The sequence below is a fragment of the Cupressus sempervirens genome, chromosome 6 (genome assembly GCF_028749045.1).
Source record: "Cupressus sempervirens isolate cs-2001-9-10 chromosome 6, ASM2874904v1, whole genome shotgun sequence".
Taxonomy (NCBI): Eukaryota; Viridiplantae; Streptophyta; class Pinopsida; order Cupressales; family Cupressaceae; genus Cupressus; species Cupressus sempervirens.
The window spans coordinates 228201481-228222463 of NC_143123.1; positions in this window are offsets into that span (position 1 = coordinate 228201481).

Here is a 20983-nt window from a genome sequence, read left to right on the forward strand (position 1 = left end):
ATTTGTTATTGATATATAGAGAAGTAATGGTTTCCCTTGAATAAGAGGTATTTGCACAAAGGGTGTGCCAAATATTCTTTGATTTGATTGAAATTCTTCTCACAATCTTCAATCCATTCAAGATTAGCTCCTTTGTGTATCATCTTTGTAAATTTTTGAGCCTTATCTCCAAGTTGAGAAATGGAACTCCTTACTGACTGTAGCTTTCCTTGTAATGTTCTCATTGGACTTATAGTCTTTGGAGGTTGCATCTCTAGTATTGCTTTAACCTTTGTTGGATCTGTGTGCTAAAATGTTGTCACACTTCTATGAATCATTACATGTAAGAAAACTCAAGAATGAGCCCTCACAAATTGATCCATAGCTCTCTACTCATAGAGTGCAAGGGTTTGCAATGGAGGCCTTCAGTTTGACCTATTTTTGTGCCCATGCAAGTACACCATGAGATGAGAGATTCAAAGAGGAAAAGCAAGAATGCTAGTCTCCATGATCTTCAAATATGCATGAAAATAAGATCTAATCTATGAAAGAAAAATCTAATCTATAAATGCAAGATTTAAGCTAAAAGCCCATGATGGGTGCAAGAGAGAAAAAGACAAGAAAATAGAAGTTCTCCACAAAAAGCTTTTGTATTCAAACTCCTTCAAAAATTGGTCTTCAAACCTGCAGCATAACGATAGCATAATCATGGGTCTCTAACATGAGGAGAGGGCTCTCCCTTATAAAGGAAATTATGGAGGTGAGAGGCTTCTCACAACCAATATGGGATAATAGAGCTTGATCCATGTGAGACAAAATTCTACCAATGAGAAAAGAGGAGTGGTTGAGAAGAAAGTGGTGATCCATGTGAGACAAGATTCCACCAATTAGAAAAGAGGAGTGGTTGAGGAGAAAGTGGAAAGATAAATCCCACTTAGATCACATTTTTAAGTGTAGAGAAATTAAATAAAAAGAATTTATTTTATTTCCTTTTTTCATCAAAAGAGATATTTAAGTGGGATTTTTATTTAATTAAAAGGGAGCAAGTTCTTTTTAATTAAATAGAAGATATTTAATTAAATTAAAAGAGAGGTTTTTCTCTTAATTAATTAAATGTGGATGAACTGTTTAATTAAAAGAGAGGTTTTCTTTTAATTAAATGGGGATTTTATTTTATTTAATTAAAAGAGAAGATTTTCTTTTAATTAAATAAGACTTGGAATAAAATGATCAATCTTAGAAATGAAATAAAACGAATTTGATCAAGGAAATTGATTTGAATTGATTTAATAAAATGTTACAAACCATTGATTCAGAAAATTTGATAAATTGATAAATTGAATAATGGGGGCCCATAGTCTAGGCGACCATTTTTGGGTGCATACATTTGCCCCTCTTTGACTAATGTGTGATCGATTCGGGAACACATGTAGTCAAAGAAAGAAATTGAAGTGTGAGGTCAATTTGGGATCACAAAACAACCCAGATGTGTGGTCGACTCGGGAACACATCAGGACAAAGAATACAAATAAATTTTAACTTGAAAAAGTCAAGTATAAAATTGACAAAACTGAATCAAGGATTGAAATTGATAATTACTGCTCCCTCGTGATCGAAATCGAAATGAGATAGAGGAGACACAACAAATTGATAAATTTGATCAAATCGAACAAAAGATAAGGTTCTTGATGTAAGATGAAAGACATAAGAATCATAGAACCAAGGTAGATCATCAAGCATGAAATATTATGCCCCAAAGGTGATTTAGAAGAAAAGAAGTGGGGAAAAAGAAAATGGAAGATAGAAGTTTGAAAGATATGGAAAGAAATAGAAATAAGAAAAGAAAATGCTCCAAAAATCAATCAACTGTTTAAGATAGAAATTTCGATTGAGATCACGAAAGAAAATAAGGAAATGAAGATCAAAATGTGACCACAATTGATTAAATTTCCACAATAAAGATGAAAGGAGAACCCTCTCAAACTCATAATGCAGCCTAAAAATGCAAACTAACATGAAGTCTAATAATGCAAGCTACATGAAATTCAATGGTGTACTTGCAAAAGAGCAACTGTAACATAGGATTTTGTGTTCATCATTCATTAGAGAATGTAAAAGAACTTATTTTCATCATTGGGCAATTATTAACGAACATCGAAAAATTACACAATCGTCAGTAGTCACAAGCGCAACTATGAAGATATGAATGTAATTAATATCGGATTGGAATGTGGAAAGATTCTAACATAAGCATCAAAGACATAACGATCAAGATGACTTCGATATTAGCTTACCCAATTTAATGTAGCAAAACCATGCTCGCATCAAGGCATAGATGCCAAGATGACCATAAGAATGGCTGTGCAAAAACAATCAAGGATGATACCTCAAATCTCTTAAGTGTTTCAAGGGGACAACAAGAGACACTCTAGAGTTTCAAGACCACACGCACAAGAAAACAACAAATAGAAACATGTCCCATGCCCCAAGTCTTCTAGCAATGCATCATGGAGAGACTTATCAGACAAAGACACTCAACAAAAATCAATAACAGTTAGTACACAGAGAAAAAAAATCATGACATAAGTCAAGCATTAAGTGTTGCGTTTAAAAATTTAAGTGTGTTAACTGATACTGAGTTCTGAGGACAAGGATCAAATGCTTGCAAGAAGGTAAGATCACATGATGATACTGGGTAAGACCAAACCAATAAGTGTTGAAAAACACTCGATGTCAATGGGTGTTGAAAAACACCATTTGCGAGGTGTCCTAAAGACTCACACATCTAAGAAACAAAAGCTAGCATAGTTATGCCCCCTAGACAAAGACCAATTCCAAAGCAAGGTAACAAGGACAAGGCAAGGTGGAGAAAGGCTAAGTGTCGAGGACATGTGCTAAGAAACAGGGGTGCAAAGGCCTCAAGTAGCGCCCGTTTCTAGGTTTTCACCACTTGGATTTTTTTTTTTTTTTAATTAATTTTTTTTTTTTTTCAGGACTTTTTATAATTTTTTTTTTGTATTTTTGGAATATATAATTTTTTTGAAGATACATCAAAGTGCCTTTTGCTAGGTTGTCACTAAGATGATCATTTTTTCAGGACATTTTTCAATTTTTAGAATTTTTTACAATATACCATTTTTTTGGATTTTTGAAATATATCAATTTTTTTGGATTTTTTTCAGGATCAATAAATATGTACAAAGATGCCCCTAGACAAAATGGGCATTAAACTCTTAAGCAAGATCACATCGTGCAGTCCCAATGTCTAACAAGGTGGAGGACATGATGAAGCAATAAGCTAATGGATATTATGGATAAGCAAGAAGTGTATGAAGCAAGTGAAAGTGATCTTCAAAGGTTGACTCCGCAAGAGTACCCAAGCTAGGGAAAATTTTTCATGTAAAGAAAATTTGGACAAGAAATGAAAGGCTAGCATATGATAATTCATGAAAGCATACTGTAAAGGTGGGAAATATGCAATCCAAAGGAGTAGACATGTCAAGAGACTTTAGAGCATCATATTTTACTCTATTTTATTAGATCAAGACGAAAGGAGTAAATGGGAAAAGGATAGAAAAAGACTAGAATGAATGGAGGAAAATAGATATGAAGGCTAAACATGAAAGGAATGAAAACAAGATCATCATAAGATATCTCACAAGATAGCCAAATGTTTGTCTATAGGTCAATATTGTCAAGATCAAAGAGAGAAGACGAAATGAATGAAAGATGTAGAAGAACTACGCATGATGCCTATTTGTTAGGTTTTCATCATGGTACTTATCCAAGGCACCACAAGGGAGTGGTTTTCACCATAGGATGAATTTATTTCTCTTTACTTTTGCTACCAAGGTGCCTGATTACCAGGTTTTCACCAAGGCACATTTTCAAATTTTTTTATTTTTATTTTTTCTTTTTTTTTTCAATCTTTTTCAATTTTTTTGGGAAGAAGTCAAGCTTTTGAGATAATGCTTTTTGAATGTTTAAACCATGATATACAAAGGAATTCAAATGATATGCTCAAAGATGCTAATAGGGAAAGGAAGATGGGAGACAAAAATGGAGGATATGGCTTTATGCAAAGTGAGTGAGATTGAAAAATGGAAATGAAGGCAAGATCAACATCAACACACACCTTGAAGGGTGGAAAAAGGATGGAAAAAATGTGAATGAAGGAATATGTGAAGGAATATGGTGAGTGGATAGAAAAGGTTGCAGTTTAGGCACATGGAATGGAAGAATGCTTTTGGAAGAAGATGAAGCGGAATTCTTTGGAAGCTTGAATGTCAAATTTAATTGTTGTTCAACATTAGACTCTCTCAAGAGATATTTTGGAATCCATATAGCCTTAGGCTTCTTTTCATTTCTTTTTGATGATTTAGAGATAATATCTTCAATGATGGATTTTGGAACCCATACTTGTCTTGTAATTTTTTTCTTAGATATCTCTTTTGACGTTATGCCCCCATGTCGATTAGAGGAGACATGGTGGTGTTTTTTATATGGATTCTTGAATTGCTTCTTTTTCTTGTATTGAACATTCAAGTTACTTCCAAAAGACTTGGGACTTGTGGAAGAAGAAGGATGATATGACTGGTTTAGGTGAGTGGGTGGATGAAAAGGATTCAAGGATATGCATCTATGTTGATCTTGAGGAAAGATAGGAGAGGGAGGGATGTAAGGACCCAAAATGGATGAAAAACTAGGAGAATTGGGAGGAGAAAGTGAAGGGACATAAGGACCCAAGATGGAAGGAAAATCTGAAGGATTTAGTATTGGTGGGGGAGGTCCAAGGATGGATGCGGAAGATGCAAAAGGATAATCAATAAGTTCATTAACATCTATATGACAATCAAGGACATCAACATCTTTAGAGTGAGCATCAGGATTTTCAATAGGAACATAAACATCTTTAATAGGAGCAACTTCTTTGATAGGAGAACTTATAGCTTGAGAAGACTTAGGAAGAGTAGAAAGTGGAAGGGAACATGGAGTGGTAGAACAAGAAGATGGAATACTTTGATCTTGACAAGGATCTTTGGATAGAATAAGTGTAGAGTTTCTCTCTTGATTTTCAATAGGCTCAACAATGGAAGTAACAACACTATTTTTAATAACCTTAATGGAAGTATCATCTTTGGAAGGCGCAACTATATTAAGGTCATTTTGATTGTCAATAAGCTCAGTAGTGTAAGTAGTATCTTGATCTTGCTTAGGAGAAGACTTAAGACATGGTGGAATGAATGAGGAAGGGTGTAAGGGATCAAAAGAACCATGAAATGTATCAGAAACATTGTGAAAAGGATTGGATGACATGGAAGGTTCTTGATCTTGATCTTTTTTTATATTCTTTTCTTTATCATTTTTAGAGTCCTCTTGACATGAAGCCACTGCTAAGGAGAAGGAAGCATGTTGGAATTGTATGGAAGACTTTGGAATAGATGATGAAGGACTAGCTGAAGTAGGCATTATAGTGCATGAAGGCTTAGGCTCTTTAGGTTTAGCATTGTCAAAGGTATTTGTAGCCAAGTGAATGTTAGCTTGAGTTTCTTTAAGAGGTAGCCCTTGAGGATAACTATAGGGAACTGCATGAAAAGCATTAGGATCTTTGTTGGATGAATGATTGGTAGAAGATTTGAGAGTCTTAGAATCTTTAGGGAATGTATGGATAGTGGAGGAAGTAGAAGATGGAAGGGGAGCATCAGAAGACAAAGGTTCAATATTAACATGATCTTGCTCAAGAGTGTAATCTTTATTTTCAGCATGAGGGTTCTTAGAAGAGGAACTATTATCCCATTGATGTTGTATTTCAGCACAAAAAAATGCTTTCTCTTCATCAAAAAATTCAGATTTATCATTTAGGTATTGTTCACAAAATTTATCAATGTTGTTTTCAAAATTTGATTCATGTGGATTATCATCAGTATCTTTATGTGACTCATCCCCTTGAAGCATAAACATAGGACTGGAAGGACTTTTAGGATGTGTAGCAGTATAATAGTCATCATCATCATAATCATTGCCACTAGAGGAATTATAGATAAGCGTATCACAAGACTTTTCATGTTGTTCATTATGATCTATCTCAATAAGAGGAATTAGACTCTTGGTAGAAGTAGAAGAAGAATGATATCGTGAAGAAGAGGTAGGTGAAGACCTAGATGGATGATATCTAGAAGAGTCATTGTAAGATTTAGAATTTGAAGAATGTGAATGATATTTAGAAGAATTATTGTAAGACTTAGAAGATGAAGAATATGAAGGATATTTAGAAGAATCATGATAAGACTTGGAAGATAAGGAATTTGAACGATATTTAGAAGAATCATGATAAGACTTGGAGGATGAAGAATCTGTATGATATTTAGAAGAATCATGATAAGACTTGGAAGATGGAAAATCTGTATGATATTTAGAAGAATCATGATAAGACTTGGAAGATGGAAAATTTGTATGATATTTAGAAGAATCATGATAAGACTTGGAAGATGGGAAATATTTGGAAGAAGGATATTGTGATTTGATCTTGCACATGATCCTAGCAAAGGTGTTTGATTTATCCATTTTTTTAATCATTTTTGTTGCAACATTAGCATCCATGCATCTATTGGAGTGACAACACTTTTCAAATTCAAGAAGGAGGTGGATTTCATCTGATCTCAAATGAGGATCCCTAAAAAGATATCCGAGATCCATGGTTCTAGAAGAAGAAGAATCAAGTATGGAAGAAGAGAAAGAATAAATAGAAGAAGGTAGACTATATGATAATAGGAGGAAAAGAATCAAGAAGACATGAAGAAGAGGAATAATGGAAATGAGAGACTAGAAAGACATGGAAGATGAAGAAGAAAGAAGACCAAGAGTCATTTTGGAAAATTTGATACCATTTGAATTTTGAGCAACATGTAATAGCACTTGTAATCAACATGAAAGAAAAGGCACTAGTTGATAGGATAACCCTAAGAAACGTTGGTACCAAACTAGGATAGTAAAAGCTCTCACTTGTCCAAAAGAGATGTGATAAGATAGAATTTTGCAATAGGCATAAATCAACACTGCCACAGAGGTGCTCACAACTTTGGGTGAATACCCTAGCACATATGGACCAGGAGGATGATTTACCCAAATTATAAATAATTAAAATTGATTTTTTTTTTTTTGAAAGTGTGGACAAGAAATTACTAAAACTCTCCAAGTGTAATATCAAAGGATCCAAGTGTATATCTTTCTCAATAAGGACAGTTTCTAACTTACCAACTCCAAACAAGGTCTCTTGTGAAATCAATGATTACTAATTCAAGAGGTCAAAGCATAATAACCCATGGTGCAAAAAGGCTTTTAACAATGGGTTAAGTAGCCTAATCCAAATAGGATCAACCTAGGGAGACTCAAAATAATAGGACAACAAAGTTATTTGATTGTGAAGTCTCAACTCAGGAACCCATATTTGTTTTAAAAGATCAAGTAAGCACATCAATAGGTTTTCATCATTGAATAGGCACATAAGATAGAAATCAAGGAGTTCAAGCAAGCAGTCTTCAAACAATGAACAAGGGGCAAAGCAACCTTGCACATGAGCAATCAAGTGACTTAGTTTATGCTAATCCCTAGGAGAGCTAATTATGTATGTTCTCAAAAAGTTTCACAATCATTGCATAGATCCCTAGAAAATAAAAGTTCGCCTCTCTAAGGTTTTTAGTAATGGTTTGACTCTGCAACTTTTATGATTCACAGGGGTGACCTCCAATCTCAGCGCACCGAGGTTTTGACACAGTCTGAGAACTTAATCTTCAAGAGCTGCTAGGGAGATCTGACAACCCACAATGAACCATACCCCATGGAGATTTCTCCCACGAGGACATTTATATAGCGATTGTTGCAACCACGGCAGAAGTGGCTATTACCGCTTGAGGTTCCGTTTGCAGTTTGCCCTGTATAGGGATTGTCTGCTATGGTTAACCCTCTCTAAAGGTGACCGACTCACAATAGTGGACCACAAGGGGACTTAGCTTTCAGATCCAAGGTTTTGACACCTTTTCACTTTTAGCCCAATCAAAGCAACCAGATTAATCCGACACGCTAACTAAGATTATCTCAAGATCTATGATATCAACCCCTAGTGATCTATCAACCTCTCCGGAGAAAGGATGCCTCAATCACCAAGTTGAAGATCCATCTATCTAAGAGATTCTCAAAGTATCCTCCCCACCTACAAGGAATCCATCTTTGAGAGGAGTTTCACTAGGAACTCACTCCCTCAAGATCCACGAATAGTATTCATGGGGCCTAATTACTATGTGTGTACAGATGTTCATTCCCCAAAAGCAAATCTATCCAAGAATAATCAAAAAGCACAAGGTGGTACACTTAACGCTTTAACTAATGTAAGGTGAGTCCAAAGATGTGGAACACTTAACCCCTCACACAAGCCAAAACGAGTCCACAACTCAAAGATTAGTGAGTTCTAGAAAGCACAAGAGGGTTGCCAAGTGGAGCACTTAACGCTTCTATCCTGTAGACCCATCCCCTTTAATGTGGCGCTGATCTTGCAACCACGGGGTGGAATGAGGGGCTGGCGGATTCAACGAGTCCAATAACCCAATATAGCTATCTAAATCTATCACTAATAATCGAGCTTGCTAAATAAAAATCAATGGAGATTACAACCTAGTATCAATTATGCATGTGTTTGAAAAATAAAAGCATAAGCAAAACACACAAGCTAGACACATGAGAGGTTCATTTTAAAATTCCAAATCAAAGTGTTATCAGCCAAAGAAGAATACCTGAAGTCCTCGCAACGCGCTTAGTAGATCTTACCTATTTTTAACAAATTTAGCACTTTTTTCCAGTGAAATCATAACTTGCTGCTATGCTGTTCCAAAAAAATCAGAAAACATAGAAAAACCCAAAACAATGAGCAGTTAACAGAAAAAAATCAGAAAAATACGAAAATCCCTGCAAAAAAAATACGAATAACCTAGTCAACATGATTAGACCTTTTTTTTGCTATGATTTTGAACCCAAAAATAGAAATGAAAAGAAGAGACCCCTGGTAAAAACTAAAGAGCTTTCCAAAAATGTAAGAAATTCAAAAAAATTTCTTCATTTGTGCCCTAGGGACCCAATTTTTCAAAATAGGCCAGATTCATCAAATCGAGTTTTTGATCTTTAATACGGCCTCAAAATTCAAAACACAAAGAAAGAACCACCATTATAATTCAAAAATATTTCTGAAAATGTAAATTTTTCCAAAAAATACGCTGATTTGCAATCAGAAATGATTTTTTATGAAAAATAAAGAGAAATTCATAACTCGCGCAAATCATGTCAAAATGATCTGAAAATCGAATTGGGACATGTTGGGCACATAAAAAACCCACAAAAAAAATTTTAGAACCAAAATATAAGTGGTTTAAAAGATATGATTGAATCTTTAAACCAACTAGATTTTTTGCCTGCAAACCAATCTATATATGGGTTGGCCTTAAAACCAAAGTGAAAAATTTACAAGAGCACTTGATTAGATCCAATATGCTGCTGTAAAAAATCAGAGATGAAAAATAAAATCAAATGGAGCTAGAAACTTGATTCAAGCCCCACGGTGGGCGCCAAAAATGTGTGCTAAAATGTTGTCACACTTCTATGAATCATTACATGTAAGAAAACTCAAGAATGAGCCCTCACAAATCGATCCATAGCTCTCTACTCATAGAGTGCAAGGGTTTGCAATGGAGGCCTTCAGTTTGACCTATTTTTGTGCCCATGCAAGTACACCATGAGATGAGAGATTCAAAGAGGAAAAGCAAGAATGCTAGTCTCCATGATCTTCAAATATGCATGAAAATAAGATCTAATCTATGAAAGAAAAATCTAATCTATAAATGCAAGATTTAAGCTAAAAGCCCATGATGGGTGCAAGAGAGAAAAAGACAAGAAAATAGAAGTTCTCCACAAAAAGCTTTTGTATTCAAACTCCTTCAAAAATTGGTCTTCAAACCTGCAGCATAACGATAGCATAATCATGGGTCTCTAACATGAGGAGAGGGCTCTCCCTTATAAAGGAAATTATGGAGGTGAGAGGCTTCTCACAACCAATATGGGATAATAGAGCTTGATCCATGTGAGACAAAATTCCACCAATGAGAAAAGAGGAGTGGTTGAGAAGAAAGTGGTGATCCATGTGAGACAAGATTCCACCAATTAGAAAAGAGGAGTGGTTGAGGAGAAAGTGGAAAGATAAATCCCACTTAGATCACATTTTTAAGTGTAGAGAAATTAAATAAAAAGAATTTATTTTATTTCCTTTTTTCATCAAAAGAGATATTTAAGTGGGATTTTTATTTAATTAAAAGGGAGCAAGTTCTTTTTAATTAAATAGAAGATATTTAATTAAATTAAAAGAGAGGTTTTTCTCTTAATTAATTAAATGTGGATGAACTGTTTAATTAAAAGAGAGGTTTTCTTTTAATTAAATGGGGATTTTATTTTATTTAATTAAAAGAGAAGATTTTCTTTTAATTAAATAAGACTTGGAATAAAATGATCAATCTTAGAAATGAAATAAATCGAATTTGATCAAGGAAATTGATTTGAATTGATTTAATAAAATATTACAAACCATTGATTCAGAAAATTTGATAAATTGATAAATTGAATAATGGGGGCCCATAGTCTAGGCGACCATTTTTGGGTGCATACAGGATCCACCTCAATTCCTTTGTTGAAACAATGAATCCCAATAGTTTACAAGAGGATACCCCAAATGTACATTTCTTAGAATTTAACCTAAAGTTAAATTGTTCCATTATTTCAAGGATATTTCTCAAATCTTTTGTATGTGTGCTTCTACCTTTTGATTTGGCCAATGTATCATCAACATGGTCCTCCATGTTCTTATGTTTCATGTCATGGGAAATTGTTGTCATTTCTCTTTGATATGTTGCTCCTACATTTTTAAACTCAAATGACATAAAATTCCAATAGAAAGTGCTCCATGCACACATGAATACAATTTTATCTTGATCCTCAAGAGCTATTTTTATTTGATTGTATCCCGAGAAATCATCCATAAGTGAGTACATCTCATATCTTGTTGTCATGTCCAATGTCATATCAATGTTTGGTAATGAAAAATAATCTTTTAGACATGTTTTATTTATATCTTTAAAGTATCTACACACTCTTATGGATTTATCAAGTTTGGAATGGTAAAATGTTAGAAACCCATGCTACATAATCTATTGTTCTTATGAATGTTGCTTTTAGGATTTTCTCAAGTTCTGCCTTTACTAGTAACACTACGCGAGGATGCATTTTCCTTAGTTTTTGTTTGATTATTTTAGTCCTGGAGCAATAGATAGATGATGTATCATAAGATCTAGATCTAATCCTGGCATGCTAGAATAAGACCAAGCAAATTTGATCTTCTTTTCTTTAAAGAATTGTGTGAATTGTTCCTTTTCTTCTTTTGTAAGTGGCTAATCAATATGTATGATTTGTGAATTTTCTACTATACCCAAGTTGACTGGTTCGCTAGGTTCAATTAATACTAAAGATCTTTCTTAAAAATAGTTAGGATTGATAGATCAAGAGTCTCATCCTTTGGCACCTCAATACAATTTTCACCTTGGGATTCATTATTTATTTTTACTATTTCTGGATATGATGTTGCCAAAATGTGCTTTTTACCATCATATATCTTTTTCATTTTTTTCTTTTGTTTGTGATTGAGAAACTTGATATCCCTCTTTATTATATTTACGCTCATTATGCTAGTGGAAAGGGTAATGAGTTCACAATCATTGAGGTAGCAAGCTGGGTTATAGTCATAATCAAAAGATAATAGAGTGCTAGGTTTTGATCCAGTCCAGTTTATAAGTTTAGGGTGTACCAATGATAGCGATTCACAAGTTTCTAGGTAATTCACCAAATAGTCATAATTATTATTTATTATATATTCAATATCTATTAAGTTAGTTCCAATAGAATAATTAAGAGCATTAGTCATCTCTTCATCATTATTGGAATCCAAGTTAGTGATGTGTGAACCAAACTCAATTGGTCTAACATTTGAATTAGAACTTTGTCCTTGTTCCATTTTGTAATATAGGAGCATATACATGAATCATATACACCTCAATATCCATATTATAATTAGAGATCTCTTCAATTTCATATTCATGGGAATCTGTTCCACTATCCAAATTCCATCCAAGAGATTATGTTATTTTCACGAGTCAACTTTCTTATTCATGTGATTCCTCCATGGTATGATCTTCATCATTATTTTTTGGTTGTTCATGCATAGAAACAATCTCTTGTGTTTTAGGTTCATCTTCTTGCATATTATCTTGTTGTTGATTTACTTCTTTGGGATCCTCTTCCATGGCTTGTTCTTGTGATTCTTCATTTACAACCAATTGTGTTTGAAATGATCTTAATAAATAATATAATTCTCCTTGGTATTTTGAGTGTTCAATTTGAATGTGAAGTAACCTTTCATAGGTCATGGGGGTTATTTCTTCTTCTTCTTCTTTGTCAAAACTATCACCTCTATCAAAGATAGGTCCATCATTTATGTTTATGCCAAATGTGATCTAAATCCAACTCTAATTTTATCCTTGTATTCTCGATCATTTGTATTGATCATAGGTTCAACTAATGCATTTTTTATTTTACCAAGAATACCTTTATCAGTGTATCCCATCTTCATTAAGAATTCATAACCTTTCCATATATGCATGGAGAGATATCATCATGTTTATCATTTCATTCTTCTTTTGGATCTTCTTTATAAAGCCATGCCAACATTGCTTTGTCTTCTTGTTCTTCTTCTAAAGAAATATTAGCTTTTACCATTCTTGTTATGGCATGAACATGTGGTTTTATAGAACTTGAAGGTTTGAATTCATTTTATGGTTTTCCATAAGATGTTGGTGAGATGACACTTTGATGTATCACCCAAGCTAGGGAAATTATAGCCATATAAAGTAGGTTTTGGATAAGAAATGGAATCAATGAGAAAGATATCATGTAGGATAAGTAATAAATCCAACATGTGAGATAGCATATAGGATAAGTAGTGGAAGAAAATAAGTAAGATAATATTAAAGCGTGTAATCTAAAAGAGTAGACATGTCAAGAGGCTTATAAGAAACATGTTTTGTTTTGTGTGATCAAGACCAAGAGGTCAATTAGATAGGATAGTGATTAGATAGGGAAATAAGAATGAAGCTAGTTATGAAGGTTATGACTGAATGAGAAAACATAATGGGAAAGTTGATGGATAAGATAGCCAATATGTAAGGATAGCTCAACATTGTCAAGATAAAATAAAGAAGAGGGAATAGATGGATGATGGAAGAATTACACATGATGTTTGTTTACCAATTTTTCATCATGGTACTTATCCAAGGTGCCACAAGATGTGGTTTTCACCATAGGATGAACTTATCTCTCTTTACTTTTACTACCAAGGCATCTGTTACCAGGTTTTCACCAAGGTACTTTTTGTTTTTATATATATTATTTTTTGTTTTGTTTTTTTGTTTTTTTTCTATTTTTTGAATTTTTGGATTTTTAGAAATAGATCAAGCTTTTTCAAGTTAGGTAGTGATCCTATAGGAAAGATAAGCCGTGATAATCCAAGACCATAGATAAGTATGCTCAAAGATGTCAATAGGGTGAATAAAGAGAGATGGTAGTAGGATAAGTATATGGAGGATAAGAGTTCATGCCTTGAAAGGATTTTAGGAGCATGGATAGAAGGTAAGAGTAGCTTTGAAAAGATTGAATAAGGGTAGGTGAGAAACTGGGGAAGATCAACATCGACACACACCTTGGAAGGTTTTGGAATGATGAAGGAAATAGCTTGAGGTATAGATGTGTGAGGTGGTACGAGAATTTTAGAAGAAGATGGAGTGGAAGCCTTCAGAAGATTTTAAGGAATATTTTTGGAAGAAAATGGAGTGGAAGCCTTTGGAAGCTTGAATATCAACTCATATTTATATTCCATGTTCAAGTATTTCAAGAGACACTTTGAAATCCATATAGCTTTAGATTTTCCTTTGGATACTTTAGACCACATTTCTTCAATAATGGGTTGAGGAACCCATATTTGGTTTGATTTAGCTCTTTATTTAGTAGAACTTTGTGGTCTATTTAATGTTTTTTTATTTCTTATCATTCACATGTTGATTAGGTGAGACATTGTGATCTTAATTTGTCAATGGATTCTTGTGTTTATTCTTAAGTTGATCATCCAAATTTCTTCCAAAAGACTTGGAATTATGGGTGAATAAGAATGATACAAATGGTTTATATGGATAGATGAATGGAAATTCATCAAGGATGAGTGTCTTTTTTGATCTTGAGTCATAATGGGAGATCTAGGAGTGGAAAATATAGGAGATGAAGGAACATAAGGCCCCAATATGGAAGGAGGGTTTGAAGGTTTTATCTTTGATAGATAAGGACCAAGGATAGATTTAGAAGATGCAAAGGGATAATGAGTAGGAATATCAACATACTTAGTGTGATAAATATGGCCAAGGTCATCAATAAACTCATAAGCAACTTTGATAGGAGCAAAATTTTTAGTAGGAGCATTTGAAGCTTGAGCATAGTTTTGAAGTGGATATAGAGAAGTAGAACAAGAGGGGATACTTTAATCTTGACAAGTTTCTTTGGATAGTATAGAAAGATCACTTTTCTCATAATTTTTAGTAATCTCAATGGAGGTAGTGGAAGTGGTATCCTTGTCATAATTAGGAGGTGTAATAGAAAAAGGATACGTAGGGGTGTCATCTTGAAGGATATGAAAGGGTGCTTGATCTTGATCTTTCTTGACATTTATAGCTTTAGCTTTTTGAGAGTCCTCTTGACATGGAGCCACTTCTAAGGAAAAAGGGTCATGAAGAGGGAATAGATTAGTGCATGGAGTAGGAATAGTAATGCACGAAGGTTGGGGATATTTAGTCCCAGTAACATGGAAAATATTTGTAGCCAAGTGAAAATTAGATTGAGTTTCTTTCAAATGCAGCCCTTGAGGGTACACATAGTCAACATGAAAAGAATTAGGTTCTTTATTTTATGGAGATATATTGGAAAGATTTGAATTTTTAAGAGGTTCATAAGTGTTGGAATAAGTAGGGGTATCAAGGAAGCCATCACTAGACACATGTTCATCAACATGATCTTGCTCAAGAGAAGTATCCTCATTATATAAGTCATTAGAGGTATCAACAATCCCATCATCGATAGGATCTTGAACTTTATGTTTCAACTCAATGCAATCTAAAGTATTGTATTCATTATATCGATGATAAGCACAATAGATATCCAAGAATAGGTTTCCATATGAGCAAGACCTAGACAATATGATGAGCTTAGTGCCAACAAGTGTTTGCAAAATGTCATCATAAGAATATTCCATGGGAGTAAAAGTTCTCTCAAAAGTATGCCTAGTATATTCTTTTTGTTTATCAAGTGCATAGGATGCATAAATATCTTCATCAAATATAGGTTTATCATGAAAGATTGGAATAGGCTCAAAGGAGGTATCACTTTCTTTCTCTCTAAGGAGGTCTTTATATCCAATAAATGAAGTCAATTGATATCTTGGAGAGAGAGAGTGTGTAGACTTAGAAGAAGAGGAAGAATTGTGTAGACTTATAAGAAGAGGAAGAATATGATCTTGAAGAAGATTAATTATGTGCATATTGAGAGCTTAAGGGAAGCTCATGTGATGATTCCATTCTTTTCTAACCTTTTCTCAATTTTAGACTTCATTTCTATCATGCACCTAGTGAGGTGAAGGATTAGAAAGATCCTCTATTTCTTCTAGTTATTTTTATTGAGCATATAGATCTTGAAACTCTATAGTGGCATAGAAGAAATCATGATCATCTAGACTTGGTTGAGGTTTGGTAGTACAAGGTTTGAATTCCATAGCAGTAGATAGAAAATCAAGCATGAAGGAGACTAGAGGAAGCTAATAAGGGGACACATGATAACTTGATGTATAAAATAGAGAGGTAGAGTGTTCACTTGCCAAAGAAAGGTAGCAATGAATGAGTGACTTGTTAAGAAAAGTGTCCATGAAGATTATAACACTACCAACTCAAGTTAAGAGCTAGGCAATAAGCCAAAATATAAAAGTAGATAAATCAAGAGAGATGACAAGTGAACAACTTTCCCCATAAATAAGTGTAGTCAAGTGATCAAGGTAACCTTTTTAGCTAGAAAGGTCCTAGCAAGTGGACATAGACCAAGAAGGTGTAAAATACCAAGAGTGTTAAGACCAAGAGCTAATTTAAGCAAGTTCAAGTGCTAGAGACATAGAACAACAAAGATAAATGATGAAACTCTCCCTAGTAAGCAACAAAAGAAAAATGTTTAGACTTGGTTGAAAGTTTAACAATAGTTGATAGCATAACAAGTTTGATGTTCAAAAGAAAGTTTTTCAAGCAAGAACGTGACACAAGGAGTAGTCTTCAAGCAATCAAGGAAGGGAAAAATCAACCTTGCATGATACAAGCACATGTGAGGTCTAAAAAGGAAAACCCTAAAACTACTATCATGTGTATGTTCAAAAGATTTCCATGGGTCTAGCACATTTGACGATACATCAAGAAATATCTAGGACATGGTTCATTCTCAATACCTTGGCCCACACTAAGTACCCCTTTGCCTAATGCAAAGTGGTTTCCAATAGCAGATATTGGCTTTGTCATGGAGGTGCCATCGACACAACCAAAGGGACACAAATGGTGAGTTTAAAATCTTGGGGTGATCTGGGTAGTCCACAAGGATCAATCCTTGCACCAAGATGTTGAGAGGATAAATAAGGTAGCTTCTATTCCTATGGTGTTTAATAGGGGGTCCCGTTCACAACACTCATTTTGCACCTATGAATAGGAGACCTTACCTTAGGGTAGGTAACACACCTCATGACCACAAGAGTACCTTAAGAACTCTTTCTTATTATTTTTCTCATGGTCCCAACCCCACAATTACTTCTAATAAGCAAAGACAAGTGCTGCACCCCCTAAGGTTTTGGCCTTTGTCATGGGGTTTGTGATTACAGTGGGTCTAGTTAGCTAGGTTTTTCTCATTCCCACTTTGGATCATTCCTATTGGTATCTTTCCACCAATAGAAGGCCCTCTAAAGGTAATAATTCTCTAGGAGATAAAAACAAATTGGATCCACTCTTGGAGGTTAAGATTTCTGATTCACCCAAAGAGTGATGAGCATACTCTCCTATTCCAAGCATTTCCCACAAACACACAAACAAGTCAATTAAAACCACTAAAAAGTGGAGTATACCACTCACTTTTGAGATCTAAGGGTAGATCAAGATTTCTAATTCACCTCAAGGGTGAAGAGCATACTTTCCTCCACCAAAAGACCCTACTCATAAGTTTTATGTGCCTATGGAAAATAAACAACTAGTATATTGCTGCACATAAAATGAAATAAACACAAGCACACTTGGTTGTTTATTTTTTTTTTCTTTTTTAAGTAGCCCTAAAAACAAGAGTTAGTAGCCTTTTCACATAAGGTCTTTGACATGTGTTCTTTTATAGCAAATTGCAAGCAATTTTTAGGCAACACTACAAAACAAATACATTAGTCCATAAAAGGTTAGTCCAAAAATGAGATAAAACTTGTAGAAGAGCTTTGTTAAACAATGAACATACCTAAGAAATCCAAAAATAGAATGCTAAAGACTAAAAAATTGATCAAATAAACCAAACAGTGAATAGTTTCACATAGGGCAATATTTTTTTGTTGATAGAGTATCGTGCGATACTTTTTAGTATTCAAAGGAAATATTTTTTCTCTATGTGATACTTCACATTACATCCATGTGATAAAGTTTACTAGTACACTATGATAGTATGTAAATGGTGGTGGAATACTTTAACTAGTAAAATATCACACACAAATAGAAGAAACTATCATGCAATACTGATAAAGTATCACATGATAATTTTGTCTAAAAAATAAAAAAAAGTACAGAACAATGAGCTTAAATGCACGACTAAATGCAACTAGAGAGGAAAAATAAAAGTGTTTTGCCCCATGGTGAGTGTCAACAAGTACACTAAGAAAGTGCACTCCTCTAAACTATTCTATCAAAGGTATTCCATGGATTGGAAAGCTTGAATTGTGGCTTAGAGCTCCCTAGTCATGGAGTGCAAAGGCATACAAACACGCATAAAGATAGCTCTAAGTTGAGCCTTAGAAATGCAATCTTGTTAGTAAACTGTGAAAGGGGAGATTCTTTAGACAAGAGCATGAGTGCTAGTGTCAAAGAACTCTCAAGTATGCAATGCAAATGAACTATGCTAATATGAAATACAAAGATGCAACTAAGCTAAGAAAATGAGAGTATTACAACCATGATAATTAAGCCAAGTGAACTACACTATTACAAGAAGAAAACTAAGCTAATGAAAATGAATTAAACTAGTATGAATATGTAAATAATGTGAAGATAGAAGATAGAAGTTCTCCACAAAATACTCCATTTAAGTCTATGAGAAAACCTGTAGCATAACAATAGCTCAAAATCAGGATCCTTAGATGAAGAGAGAGCTCTCCCTTTTAAAGATGTAGGGACGATTGAGATCAAAATAAAGAGATGAAAGATCAAGGGTGGGGGTTGACTTTTGGCATGATCCATGTGTAAGACTATTTCCACCAATAAAAATGAGTTGACTTTTCATGTGAGACAAAGTCTTTTCTTTTAATTTGTAAATAGGGAAAAGACTTTATGTGTGCACATTAGACTGGATTGGAAGAATGGGGTCTTTTATTTAATTAAAATGAGACATTTTATTTTAATCAAATAAGGACTTAGGATATTATAGTCAATATATAGGAAATTTTTGAATAAATTAATTTTTAGAGATTTGGTCTAGGAAAATGATTAAATAATTTAGCCAAAAGGCAGAGAAGGGGGCTAATAGTCTAGGTGACCATTTTTGGGTGATTGCACTATTAAACTATGTTCCTAAGAAATCAAATAATGAAAAGAAAATGTTTTAAGATAGTCTACAAGGAAACCTACATCAAATTATTAGTATTCTAAAAATTTTTTTTTCAAAGATTTTGACAAAGGTGTCTTCTACAAATGTCTTGCACTCACTAGTTAGGCTATGATTATCACAAATTCAGGACACTAATTAGGAATTAGTGAAAATCAAAATGAAATCAAGATTATATCACAAAAAAAGTACTTGTTAGGATTATCTCAACAGGTTTCAAATCAATACAAAAACCCTAAGTACTTGTAATGAAAAAATAATGAGATAAAAATACATCACAAGACAAGCCACTTGTTAGAGTTAGTAATAATCAAATCAAGGAAACATCACAAACAAATAACTTGTTAGGGTTAGCTCCAAAAACTTAATCAAATCAACACAAAACTTTAAGAATAAGTTATCATTAGTTAAGCCTTCAAATGATTAAAGAATCAAAGTATAACATCAAAGGACCAAGTAGGGTCAAAGATAGGTTATACCTTGTCCAAGTTTACCAGAAGCAACCCTATTCTTTCTTGAAGTGATCTACCTCTACCAAAGGCAATCCTCCTCTACCAAAGGTGACCTGCCTCCTTCCAAAGGTGATCTACACTCCTCAAAGGTGAGTTGCAAGTCCTAAAGGAACCTACAAGCTCCACAGGCAACATGTAGACTCTAGAAGCTATCTTTCATTATTTTTAATGAAGAAAGTGTGAGAGGGGTCTAAGCAAGAAAGGGAAATGATAGAATGGGGTTTCAGCCCCACGGTGGATGCTAGAAATGTATGTGTAAGATGTCTACTTGTAAATAACACACTTCAATAAGACATTACAAGATTATGGGTTAGCACATGAAATTTATCAATAGAAACACATAGAAAACCCTAATTGAATCATCCTATTGCTCCCCATCTAGTAAAGATTGTGATCTACTACTTAATTTCCCTTAGATTGAGTCCTAAATTAGTGACATGAATGATATGATTGTAATTGCTAACTTCATTCACCAAATTGAAACCAAAGATGATCTAATTATCTAAGAATTGAAACATGAGATCTAATGACTATGGAAATGAATAAAAAATACAATTTCAATATAAAATTAACTATTAATCCACTATGGTAACAATTCAACTAAGAATGAGGGCCATTTGAGATTAACATCCATCCTATTTAAAGAATTTGGAGTTTGAATAGATGGTTTAGATTCAATCTCAAGGGAGGGTTAGGATTCAAAATGGAGTGATCCATGTGATTCACTCTCATTGGTCCATGTAACCACCTTTTGACTAGTTGTACCCTTTAAGATGACTTGTCTTTTAGTAGGATTTATCAATTCCTTTTATTAATTAACTTAGCCAAGTGTATTTTATCTTTTGATTTAATCAAATATACTAGGTTGATTAATGCTTTGATTTAAAATTTAATTGATTTGATTGATCATTTGATTGAGGATTTGATGAATTATGTCAATAATTGGACTTACATGATTTGTAATTGATCCTTGATTAGGAGCAAATAGGGTGTCTAGTCTATAGGACCATTTTAGGGTTATTCAATGACCACGTTATCATTACCAATGTTCCACCTTCAAATCATCTCCTTGATCTTATATTCCAATTGTCACTAGCTTGTTCTTCACCAGTTGGCCTAAAAAGGCATAAGGGACAAGGTATATTATCTCAAAATAATGCATAAACCTTTATCCTTATCTTTCTTATCATTATAGGCCTCTCCTACTAGGTCAGATCCATCACCCCAATCATAAAAACATCTTTAATCATTAACTTGTTAAAATTAGTAATCAACTCAATTTCAATTATCATTATTTTTTATTTACTGGTAAATTGATACTTAGGTAGACATAACTCTTACGTCATTCATCATTATCTATTGTGGAACAAAGAATTATCAAGTACATATCTCTCATGTTTGTCCTAGGTTGCACCACCATACCATATCAAAGCATT